Source organism: Scyliorhinus torazame, chromosome 5, assembly GCF_047496885.1.
Source record: "Scyliorhinus torazame isolate Kashiwa2021f chromosome 5, sScyTor2.1, whole genome shotgun sequence".
NCBI classification, from domain to species: Eukaryota; Metazoa; Chordata; class Chondrichthyes; order Carcharhiniformes; family Scyliorhinidae; genus Scyliorhinus; species Scyliorhinus torazame.
In genome coordinates this window covers 179,657,533-179,671,062 of record NC_092711.1, presented here as the reverse complement: position 1 = coordinate 179,671,062, position 13,530 = coordinate 179,657,533, and positions in this window count along the sequence as shown.

Here is a 13,530-nt window from a genome sequence, read left to right as displayed (position 1 = left end):
TCAAGACTGCCCATCGATCAGGGAACCTCTCCACTATTGGAGAAATCGAACCAAGCGATTGGAACGAAGTCCAATCACCTAGAACCAGGCACAGGGTCTGCCCCGAAAGGTAGGAAGCCCCTGGGGACTATAAAGGTAAGCCCCCAAGTTCAAATCGTTCTTCTTGACTGGGTCACCCAGCAACGCGAACCAAAATTGACCGTGACCTGTTCAACTGCCGCCGAGAGATCATAAGTCTTAAGTCAACACTCGCTACGAGATAGGCGCTCCTAGCTATCAATCCGTACCAGCTTCGAATCTCGCAGACTCAGAACCCGAACAAAAGGTCATTTGTTCCCCTGACCTGGTGGGCCAGTCCGAAGTTAAGTACAGGCCTGTTAGTCGTAGAAGTAGCTTAGACGTAGAATTTGCGCATGAGTAGCGATTACTGTGTATAATAAATGTGCTTTGATTTAAATCTTACTAATCGGTGTATTGAGTTATTGGTCATTACTCGAACTTGAACCTCGTGGCAGTATCATAAAGATACCTGGCGACTCGAGAGCAAAGGTTACAAAACAGAGCCAAGTGAACCAATCAAAAGTTAGCAACAGTGGGTGGGAGGGTTGGGGGGAGGGGGGCTGTGTGTGTTAATGGTGGCTACGGGTGATTCCTGATTCCTTTTTGTCATTTGTGTGAACATGCGGGCTAATCTTTGGGATTTGGTGGGAGGATGGGATCATTGTTATTGATATGGGGATTGACATATTTGTTACTGATTATTGTTTATTGTTGGTGGGTGTAAATTAGGGAGAAAATGTGAAAAAGGAGGGGAATAAAGAAATATTTTTTTTTTAATTAAAAAATCCGTCTCCCAATTACTTTAAATCTATTCCTCCAGATACTGAGCTCTCTGCTGTGGGACATATTCGCTCTCTCTGGGCCCCTCAGTATTACACACAGCTCAATTTAATCTCCTTTCAGCCTCCCCTGTTCCAATGGAAATAATTCCAGTCTCTCCAACCTTTCCTCATCGTTGTAATTCTCTGCCCTGGGTACCATCATTTTTTCGGTGATGAATCCAAAAGAATGACTCGACACTCGGGTCTGTTCCAATCTTTGAACAGTTTATTGATTTAACACCGATGGGGAGCGAGTCACTGGGCTCACCATGCGCTTCTCCACTGAACAAAGAAAATCATCAATATTTATAGTTACTCAGCCCACCCCGGCTGCACACAATCCAATCCTCACGGTTTTGGATTATACATATTACATATTGATCCAATGAAATTAGACACTAGAATCGTAGAATTTACAGAGCAGAAGGAGGCCATTCGGCCCATTGAGTCTGCACCAGCCCTTGGAAAGAGCACCCTACTTAAGCCCATGCCTCCACCCTATCTCCGTATCCAATAACCCCACCTAACCTTTTTCGACACTAAGGGGCAATTTAGCCTGGGCAATCCACCTAACCTTCGCATCTTTGGACTGTGGGTGGAAACTGGAGCACCCAAAGGAAACCCACGCAGACACGGGAAGAACGTGCAGACTCCGCACAGTGACCCAAGCCGGGAATCGAACCTGGGACACTGGAGCTGTGAAGCAACCATGCTACCCACTAGGCACCTACTAGGCACGATGGAGCTACATGGTCAGCTCATGAACAGGTTGAGGACTCCCTCATGATGTTTTCCAGACCCCTTATCGACCATCCTTGGGTCTTCACAAGCCCGAGTCTCCCTTATCTTAACCTTGTTTATGCCTGGTATCGCAGTCAGCATTACTCAGGGGCAGCTGCCTGTGGGCGGAGGATGATAAAGGAGGCCCTACTGAGCGACTTGTTCTCTGTGTCTCTGGAACTGGCGTGCTTCAAGAATGTAGTCAAGTCAGCTTGTCAGCTCAACCCCGTGATGCCTCATATATACTCAATTTTAGCTGGGATCATACGTTACTAGTGGCTTCATAGAAAAAAATATGCCTGTAGTTATTGCAGGGGAGTCCGACTTGGGCTCACTCCAACGATCATAAATCCCCTCTGCAGCCCCTCTCATGTGATCACATCCGCCTGCAATGTGGTGACCAGAACTGTCCGCAGTGCTCTGGCTGTGGTCAAACTGGTGTTTGATACAGTTCCAGCACAATCTCCCTACTCTTTCGAACATAGAACATAGAACGATACAGCGCAGTACAGGCCCTTCGGCCCACGATGTTGCACCGAAACAAAAGCCATCTAACCTACACTATGCCATTATCATCCATATGTTTATCCAATAAACTTTTAAATGCCCTCAATGTTGGCGAGTTCACTACTGTAGCAGGTAGGGCATTCCACGGCCTCACTACTCTTTGCGTAAAGAACCTACCTCTGTCCTATATCTATTACCCTTCAGTTTAAAGCTATGTCCCCTCGTGCCAGTCATTTCCATCCGCGGGAGAAGGCTCTCACTGTCCACCCTATCCAACCCCCTGATCATTTTGTATGCCTCTATTAAGTCTCCTCTTAACCTTCTTCTCTCACCTACGTCGCTGAGGACCTGGGTTCGAATCCCGGCCCTGGGTCACTGTCCTTGAGGAGTTTGCACATTCTCTCCGTGTCTCCGTGGGTTCCCCCCACAACCCAAAAGATGTGCAAGGTAGGTGGATTGGTGACGCTAAATTGCCCCTTAATTGGAAAAAATAATTTCTTATATTCTATTTCTTATATTCTAAGTCCTTGGTTATTAAAGGAAATTAACCCGTCTGCCTTCCTAACCACTTATCAACCTGTGCTGCTACTTTCAGGGACCTGTAGACAGACACTCCCAAGGTCTCTCTGTTCCTCTACAATTCTCACTATCCTGCCATTTATTGTGGATTCCCTTTGCCTTGTTAGCCTTTCCCAAATTCACCACCACTCTTCTCCAGGTTGAACTGCATTGGCCACTTTTCTGCCCACCTGACCAGTCCATTGATATCTTCCTGCAGACTACAGCTTTCTTCATCACTATCAAACCCACGGCCAATTTGTGAATCATGTGCAACCTCCTGAATCATGACCCCTACTTTTTTTTAAATTTAGAGTACCCAATTATTTTTTCCAATTAAGGGGTAATTTAGCGTCGCCAATCCACCTACCTTGCACATTTTTTGGGTTGTGGGGGGGAACCCACGGAGACACAGGGAGAATGTGCAAACTCCACAAGGACAGTGACCCAGGGCCGGGATTCAAACCCAGGTCCTCAGCGCCGTAGGCAACAATGCTAACCACTGTACCACCGTGCTGCCCATGACCCCTACTTTTAAGTATAAATCACTGATAAACACCATGAACACTGCAGGACCAGATACTGTTACTGCTGGACCCAAACGATAACAGCCTTCCATTCACAAAAACATCCACCCACCCTGGACGAATTGTACAGTTATAAATAACAATGAAACAGAACACCTGGAGGCCTTGTTCATCGTGGACGTGGACTTCAACAAGGCCAACCTCAAGAGTGTACTGCCAAAATTCCATCAGCACATCTCCTGACCCACCAGGGGCGACAATGCTCTCGACCACTGCTACACAAAAATCAAAGGTGCCTACCATTCCATCCCCCGACCGCACTTCGGAAAATCGGACCATAAGACATAAGAACATAAGAATTAGGAGCAGGAGTAGGCCATCTGGCCCCTCGAGCCTGCTCCGCCATTCAATGAGATCATGGCTGATCTTTTGTGGACTCAGCTCCACTTTCCGGCCCGAACACCATAACCCTTAATCCCTTTATTCTTCAAAAAACTATCTATCTTTATCTTAAAAACATTTAATGAAGGAGCCCCTTCTGCTTCACTGGGAAAGGAATTCCATAGATTCGCAACCCTTTGGTTGAAGAAGTTCCTCCTAAACTCAGTCCTAAATCTACTTCCCCTTATTTTGAGGCTATGCCCCCTAGTTCTGCTTTCACCCGCTAGTGGAAACAACCTGGCCGCATCTATCCTATCTATTCCCTTCATAATTTTATATGTTTCTATAAGATCCTCCCTCATTCTTCAAAATTCCAACGAGTACAGTCCCAGTCTACTCAACCTCTCCTCGTAATCCAACCCCTTCAACTCTGGGATTAACCTAGTGAATCTCCTCTGCACAACCTCCAGTGCCAGTACGTCCTTTCTCAAGTAAGGAGACCAAAACTGAACACAATACTCCAGGTGCAGCCTCACTAACACCTTATACAATTGCAGCATAACCACCCTAGTCTTAAACTCCATCCCTCTAGCAATGAAGGACAAAATTCTATATGCCTTCTTAATCATCTGTTGCACCTGTAAACCTACTTTTTGCGACTTATGCACTAGCACACCCAGGTCTCTCTGCACAGCAGCATGTTTTAATATTTTATCATTTAAATAATAATCCCTTTTGCTGTTATGCCGACCAAAATGGATGACCTCACACTTGTCAACATTGTATTCCATCTGCCAGATTCTAGCCCATTCGTTAGCCTATCCAAATCCCTCTGCAGACTTTCAGTATCCTCTGCACTCTTCCAGTATCCTCTGCACTTTTTGCTTTACCACTCATCTCAGTGTCATCTGCAAACTTGGACACATTGCCCTTGGTCCCCAACTCCAAATCATCTATGTAAATTGTGAACAATTGTGGGCCCAACACTGATCCCTGAGGGACACCACTAGCTACTGATTGCCAACCAGAGAAACACCCATTAATCCCCACTCTTTGCTTTCTATTAATTAACCAATCCTCTATCCATGCTACTACTTTCCCCTTAATGCCATGCATCTTTATTTTATGCAACAACCTTTTGTGTGGCACCTTCTCAAAGGCTTTCTGGAAATCCAGATATACCACATCCATTGGCTCCCCGTTATCTATCGCACTGGTAATGTCCTCAAAAAATTCCACTAAATTAGTTAGGCACGACCTGCCCTTTATGAACCCATGCTGCATCTGCTCAATGGGACAATTTCCATCCAGATGCCTCGCTATTTCTTCCTTGATGATAAGATTCTAGCATCTTCCCTACTACCGAAGTTAAGCTCACTGGCCTATAATTAGCCGCTTTCTGCCTACCTCCTTTTTAAAACAGTGGTGTCACGTTTGCTAATTTCCAATCCGCCGGGACCACCCCAGAGTCTAGTGAATTTTGGTAAATTATCACTGGTGCATTTGCAATTTCCCTACCCATCTCTTTTAGCACTCTGGGATGCATTCCATCTTGGCCAGGAAACTTGTCTACCTTTAGCCCCATTAGCTTGCCCATCACTACCTCCTTAGTGATAACAATCCTCTCAAGGTCTTCACCTGTCATAGCCTCATTTTTATCAGTCACTGGCATGTTATTTGTGTCTTCCACTGTGAAGACCGACCCAAAAAACCTGTTCAGTTCTTCAGCCATTTCCTCATCTCTCATTATTAAATCCCCCTTCTCATCCTCTAAAGGACCAATATTTACAAAGAACAAAAACAAAGAACAAAGAAAAGTACAGCACAGGAACTGGCCCTTCGGCCCTCCAAGCCCATGCCGACCATGCTGCCCGACTAAACTACAATCTTCTACACTTCCTGGGTCCGTATCCCTCTATTCCCATCCTATTCATGTATTTGTCAAGATGCCCCTTAAATGTCACTATCGTCCCTGCTTCCACCACCTCCTCCGGAAGCGAGTTCCAGGCACCCACTACCCTCTGTGTACAAAACTTGCCTCGTACATCTACTCTAAGCCTTGCCCCTCTCACCTTAAACCTATGCCCCCTAGTAATTGACCCCTCTACCCTGGGGAAAAACCTCTGATTATCCACTCTGTCTATGCCCCTCATAATTTTGTAGACCTCTATCAGGTCGCCCCTCAACCTCCTTCATTCCAGTGAGAACAAAACCAACTTTATTCAACCGCTCCTCATAGCAAATGCCCTTCATACCAGGCAACATCCTGGTAAATCTCTTCTGCACCCTCTCTAAAGCCTCCACATCCTTCTGGTAGTGTGGCGACCAGAATTGAACACTATACTCCAAGTGTGGCCTAACTACGGTTCTATACAGCTGCAACATGACTTGCCAATTCTTATACTCAATGCCCCGGCCAATGAAGGCAAGCATGCCGTATGCCTTCTTGACTACCTTCTCCACCTGTGTTGCCCATTTCAGTGACCTGTGGACCTGTACTCCGAGATCTCTTTGACTTTCAATACTCTTGAGGGTTCTACCATTCACTGTATATTCCCTACCTGCATTAGACCTTTCAAAATGCATTACCTCACATTTGTCCGGATTAAACTCCATCTGCCAGCTCTCCGCCCAAGTCTCCAAACAATCTAAATCCTGCGCTATCCTCTGACAGTCCTCATTGCTATCCGCAATTCCACCAAGCTTTGTGTCGTCTGCAAACTTACTAATCAGACCAGTTACATTTTCCTCCAAATCATTTATCTATACTACAAACAGCAAAGGTCCCAGCACTGATCCCTGTGGAACACCACTGGTCACAGCCCTCCAATTAGAAATGCATCCTTCCATTGCTACTCTCTGCCTTCTATGACCTAGCCAGTTCTGTAGCCACCTTGCCAGCTCACCCCTGATCCCGTGTGACTTCACCTTTTGTACTCGTCTACCATTAGGGACCTTGTCAAAGGCCTTACTGAAGTCCATATAGACAACATCCACTGCCCTACCTGCATCAATCATCTTAGTGACCTCCTCGAAAAACTCTATCAAGTTAGTGAGACACGACCTCCCCTTCACAAAACTATGCTGCCTCTCATTAATACATCCATTTGCTTCCAAATGGGAGTAGATCCTGTCTCGAAGAATTCTCTCCAGTAATTTCCCTACCACTGAAGTAAGGCTCACCGGCCTGTAGTTCCCTGGATTATCCTTGCTACCCTTCTTAAACAGAGGAACAACATTGGCTATTCTCCAGTCCTCCGGGACATCCCCTGAAGACAGTGAGGATCCAAAGATTTCTGTCAAGGCCTCAGCAATTTCCTCTCCAGCCTCCTTCAGTATTCTGGGGTAGATCCCATCAGGCCCTGGGGACTTATCTACCTTAATATTTTTTAAGACACCCAACACCTCGACTTTTTGGATCTCAATGTGACCCAGGCTATCTACACACCCTTCTCCAGACTCAACATCTACCAATTTCTTCTCTTTGGTGAATACTGATGCAAAGTATTCATTTAGTACCTCGCCCATTTCCTCTGGCTCCACACATAGATTCCCTTGCCTATCCTTCAGTGGGCCAACCCTTTGCCTGGCTACCCTCTTGCTTTTTATGTACATGTAAAAAGCCTTGGGATTTTCCTTAACCCTATTTGCCAATGACTTTTCGTGACCCCTTCTAGCCCTCCTGACTCCTTGCTGAAGTTCCTTCCTACTTTCCTTATATTCCACACAGGCTTTGTCTGTTCCCAGCCTTTTAGCCCTGACAAAATGCCTCCTTTTTCTTTTTGACGAGGCCTACAATATCTCTTGTTATCCAAGGTTCCCGAAAATTGCCGTATTTATCCTTCTTCTCACAGGAACATGCCGGTCCTGAATTCCTTTCAACTGACACTTGAAAGCCTCCCACATGTGAGATGTTGATTTGCCCTCAAACATCCGCCCCCAATCTATGTTCTTCCATTCCCGCCTAATATTGTTATAATTAGCCTTCCCCCAATTTAGCACATTCATCCTAGGACCACTCTTATCCTTGTCCACCAGTACTTTAAAACTTACTGAATTGTGGTCACTGTTACCGAAATGCTCCCCTACTGAAACATCTACCACCTGGCCGGGCTCATTCCCCAATACCAGGTCCAGTACCGCCCCTTCCCTAGCTGGACTGTCTACATATTGTTTTGAGAAGCCCTCCTGGATGCTCCTTACAAACTCCGCCCCGTCTAAGCCCCTGGTACTAAGTGAGTCCCAGTCAATATTGGGGAAGTTGAAGTCTCCCATCACCACAACCCTGTTGTTTTTACTCTGTTCCAAAATCTGTCAACCTATCTGCTCCTCTATCTCCCGCTGGCTGTTGGGAGGCCTGTAGTAAACCCCCAACATTGTGACTGCACCCTTCTTATTCCTGATCTCTACCCATTTAGCCTCACTGCCCTCTGAGGTGTCCTCCCGCAGTACAGCTGTGATATTCTCCCTAACCAGTAGCGCAACTCCACCTCCCCTTTTACATCACCCTCTATCCCACCTGAAACATCTAAGTCCTGGAACGTTTAGCTGCCAATCCTGCCCTTCCCACAACCAGGTCTCTGTAATGGCAACAACATCATAGTTCCAAGTACTAATCCAAGCTCTAAGTTCATCTGCCTTACCCGTAATACTTCTTGCATTAAAACATATGCACTTCAGGCCACCAGACCCGCTGTGTTCAGCAACTTCTCCCTGTCTGCTCTGCTTCAGAGCCCCACTGTCCCTATTCCCTAGTTCCCCCTCAATGCTCTCACCTTCTGACCTATTGCTACCGTGCCCACCCCCCTGTCATACTAGTTTAAACCCTCCCGTGTGACACTAGCAAACCTTGCGGCCAGGATATTTATGCCTCTCCGGTTTAGATGCAACCCGTCCTTCTTATATAGGTCACACCAGCCCCAGAAGAGCTCCCAGTGGTCCAGATAACGGAAACCCTCCCTCCTACACCAGCTGTTTAGCCACGTGTTTAGCTGCTATATCTTCCTATTTCTAGCCTCACTGGCACGTGGCACAGGGAGTAATCGCGAGATTACAACCCTCGAGGTCCTGTCTTTTAACTTTCTGCCTAGCTCCCTGAACTCCTGCTGCAGGACCTCATGCCCCTTCCTGCCTATGTCGTTAGTACCAATATGTACAACGACCTCTGCCTGTTTGCCCTCCCCCTTCAGGATGCCCTCTACCCGTTCGGAGACATCCTGGACCCTGGCACCAGGGAGGCAACATACCATCCTGGAGTCTCTTTCATGTTCACAGAAGCGCCTATCTGTGCCCCTGACTATTGAGTCCCCTATTACTATTGCTCCTCTGCGCTTTGACCCTCCCTTCTGAACATCAGAGCCAGCCGTGGTACCACTGCTCTGGCTGCTGCTGTTTTCCCCTGATAGGCTACCCCCCCCCCGACAGTATCCAAAGGGGTATACCTGTTCGAGAGGGGGACAACCACAGGGGATTCCTGCACTGACTGCCTGCCCTTTCTGGTGGTCACTCATTTCTCTGCCTGCACCTTGGGTGTGACCACATTTATATAACTGCTATCTATGACACTTTCCGCCACCTGCATGCTCCTAAGTGCATCCAATTGCTGCTCCAACCGAACCATGCGGTCTATGAGGAGCTCCAGTTGGGTGCACTTTCTGCAGATGAAGCCACCCGGGACGCTGGAAGCCTCCTGGACCTGCCACATCTCACAGTCAGAGCACTGCACCCCTCTAACTGACATTGCGTCAATTCATTAAAATTAAAAGTTTAAAATTTTTTTAAAATATATTTTTTAATTTTTTTAAAGTTACTGTTAACTATCTGTTTCCTAGCACTAGATTTCTAATATAAATGCGAAAGCTAAATATAGTACTCTCCGATCTCTGGCTTAGATACCCCTCTAAATTATAATTAAGTAATTATGTTTAATTCGTTACCAATGCTAAATTTTTTTAATTTAGTGTAGATCCCCAACCAGCCACTCAGGTCACAGCTTTTCTGTGCTGTCACTTCAGTTTCCCCCCGACACACACAATTTGAAAAAGGTATAAAAGTAAAAGTGAGTAAAAATCAATTACTTACCTTCTTACCTTCTGAGGGTCTTAGATGTTCTCAGGTTCTCCCCCTGACAGAGACTGCTCCTCCTCCTCCGAACGGCTCCTGAAACTAGGCCGCGATCTTTTAAAATCTCCGCTCCGACTCGCAGCTCCCGCGCTTTTTAAATCTCCCACGCTTTTTAAACCTCCCGGCTCTCTTACCTTCACCACTCTTTTTTGTTTTATATATTTGTAGAAACTTTTACTATCTGTTTTTATATTCTGAGCAAGTTTACTCTCATAATCTATTTTACTCTTCTTTTATAGCTTTTTTGGTAGCGTTCTGTTGCCCCCTAAAGATGTCCCAGTCCTCTAGTCTCCCACTAATATTTGCCACTTTGTATGCTTTTTCCTTCAATTTGATACTCTCCCTTATTTCCTTAGATATCCACGGTCCCTCTTTCTACCGTCCTTCCTTTTTGTTGGTAGAAACTTTTGCTGAGCACTGTGAAAAATTGCTTGGAAGGTTCTCCACTGTTCCTCAACTGTTTCACCATAAAGTCTTTGCTCCCAGTCTACCTTCGCTCGTTCTTCTCTCATCCCATTGTAATCTCCTTTGTTTAAGCACCAAACACTAGTTCTTGATTTTACCTTCTCACCCTCCATCTGTATTTTAAATTCCACCATATTGTGATCGCTCCTTCTGAGAGGATCCCTAACTATGAGATCGTGAATCAATCCTGTCTCATTCCACAGGACCAGATCTAGGACCGCTTGTTCCCTCGTAGGTTCCATTACATACTGTTCTAGGAAACTATCACGGATACATTCTATAAACTCCTCCTCAAGGCTGCCTTGACCGACCTGGTTAAACCAATCGACATGTAGATTAAAATCCTCCATGATAACTGCTGTACCATTTCTACATGCATCCGTTATTTCTTTGTTTATTGCCTGCCCCACCATAATGTTACTATTTGGTGGCCTATAGACTACTCCTATCAGTGACTTTTTCGCCTTACTCTTCTTGATTTCCATCCAAGTGGATTCAACCTTATCCTCCATAGCACCTATGTCATCCGTTACTATTGCCCGGATGTCATCCTTAAATAACAGAACTACACCACCTCCCTTACCATCCACTCTGTCCTTCCGAATAGTTTGATACACTTGGATATTTAACTCCCAGTCGTGACCATCCTTTAACCATGTTTCAGTAATGGCCACTAAATCATAGTCATTCACGATGATTTGCGCCATCAACTCATTTACCTTATTCCGAATACTACAAGAATTCAGATAAAGTACACTTATGTTTGCTTTTTTACATCTGTTCTGAATCTTCACACCTCGATCAGTAACCTCTCCTAAGTTATATTTGCTCTTAACTTTTCTCCTAATTTTGCTTGTCGTTGAACCCATATCTTCATGTAACAACCTGCTGCGTCGCTTACCATTAATGTTTTAACTTCCCATTTTATCCCTTTTAGTATTCCTGGTCCTATTCACTGAGCTCCCCTCAGTCACTGTACCTTGTACTGTCGCCCTTTTTGATTTTTGGCTATGGCTTCTCTGCCTTACACTTTCCCCTTTACTGCCATTTCCTTCTGTCCCTGTTTTACTACCTTCCAACTTCCTGCATCGATTCCCATACCCCTGCCACATTAGTGTAAACATTCCCCAACAGCTCTAGCAAACACCCCCCCCCCCCCCCCCCCTAGGACATCAGTTCCAGTCCTGCCCAGGTGCAGACCGTCCGGTTTGTACTGGTCCCACCTCCCTCAGAACCGGTTCCAATGCCCCAGGAATTCGAATCCCTCCCTCTTGCACCATCTCTCGAGCCACGCATTCATCCTATGTATCCTGACATTCCTACTCTGACTATCTCATGGCACTGGTAGCAATCCTGAGATTACTACCTTTGAGGTCCTACTTTTTAGTTTAACTCCTAACTCCCTGAATTCAGCTTGTAGGACCTCATCCCGTTTTTTACCTGTATCGTTGGTGCCTATGTGCACCATGACTGCTGGCTGTTCACCTTCTCCCCCCCCCCCCCCCCCCCAGAATGTCCTGCAGCCGCTCCGAGGCATCCTTGACCCTTGCACCAGGGAGGCAACATACCATCCTGGAGTCTCGATTGAGTCTGCAGAACCGCCTGTCTATTCCCCTTACGAGTCCCCTATCACTATAGCCCTGCCATTCTTCTTCCTGCCCAGCTGTGCAGCAGAGCCAGCCATGGTGCCATGAACCTGGCTGCAGCTGCTTTCCCCTGGTGAGTCATCTCCCTCAACAGTATCCAAAGCGGTATATCTGTTTTGCAGGGAGATGACTGCAGGGGACACCTGCACTGCCTTCCTACTCTTGCTCTGTCTTTTGGTCGCCCATTTTCTATGTCCCTCAGTACCTTTCACCTGCGGTGTGACCAACTCACTGAACGTGCTATCCACAACGTCCTCAGCATCACGGATGCTCCAAAGTGAGTCCATCCGCAGCTCCAGAGCCATCAAGCAGTCTAACAGGAGCTGCAACTGGACACACTTCTTGCACGCCAGGGAGCCAGGGACAGTGAACGTGACCCTGAGCACCCACATCGCACACAAGGAGCATGACACGGGTCTGAGATTTCCTGCCATGTCTTAAACCTTAGGTAAACTTATACAACTACAATTCCAAAAAACGAAAGAAAAAATAAATAAATTAGACAATGAAAAGAAAAACTACTTGCCAGTCACTTACCAGGATAAAAAGCACCTCCTCCCCACCCAGCTTTAAATTCCCACCTAGATTCAAATTCCCAAACTCACTCTTTGCTGTCTCACTTTGGCTGTGTCTTCTCTGGCTCACTGGGAGAACTCACTGGGAGTGAGTTACAAGTTGCTCTTTTTAAATTGGCCTGAGATGACTCCCCCCCCCCCCCCCCACCTGCTTTTAGATCAAATTAGATTAAAGTGACTGACACTTAACTGCCAACCAGTTATGTGAGTGGGTGGGGCAGCCCTTGTTAACCTACACTGCACAATTCTACACTGCAGCCCTTGTTAACCTACACTGCACAATTCTAGATTAATTTAAATTAATATAAACTCCTGAAATTTAAAAGGAGCTGTCTTACCAATTTGATTGGATTCAATTCCCACCGAGATTCAAATTCACAAACTCACTCTTTGCTGTCTCACTCTGGCTGTGTCTTCTCTGGCTCACTGAGACGATGCTCCTTCTCCTGGCATGCAAGTAGAAACTTAAGCAGCAGAATCTGGTTAAGACGGTCGCAAAGTGCTGGTCCAAGGCAACAGAACAGTTCCTATGTGACTGCTTGGAGTCAGTGGGCTGGCCCATATTTAAGAACTCAGCGACCAACCTAAACGAGTGTGCCACCACCGTCACAGACTTTATCAGCAAATGTGTAGACGATTGCGAGCCAAAGAAAGTAGTACGTACGTTCCCTAACCGGAAACCATGGCTTAATCGGAGGATTGACTCCCTACTGAAAGCCATGTCTGAGGAATTCAAGTCAGGCATCCCTGACAAGAAATCCAGTTATGACCTCGCAAAGTCATCAGGGGTGCCAAGTGACAATATCAGACCAAGCTAGAATCACAGATTAACGTTAGTCTCTTGTCGGTTGTGGCAATGCTTAAACAACATAACCGGCTACAAAGTGAACTAACTTCACTTCATTCACAGATTAACACAGCAAACACTGTATTTGAATACATGTTATTAACTGATCGAATTGCATGAATTAAGGGTCAGATTAACTGTAGCAAAATAACCCAGTATCAGATAGGTCTGTTTATTGATAATAATGTTTTATTGTCACAAGTATGAAGTTACTGTGAAAAGCCCCGAGTCGCCACATTC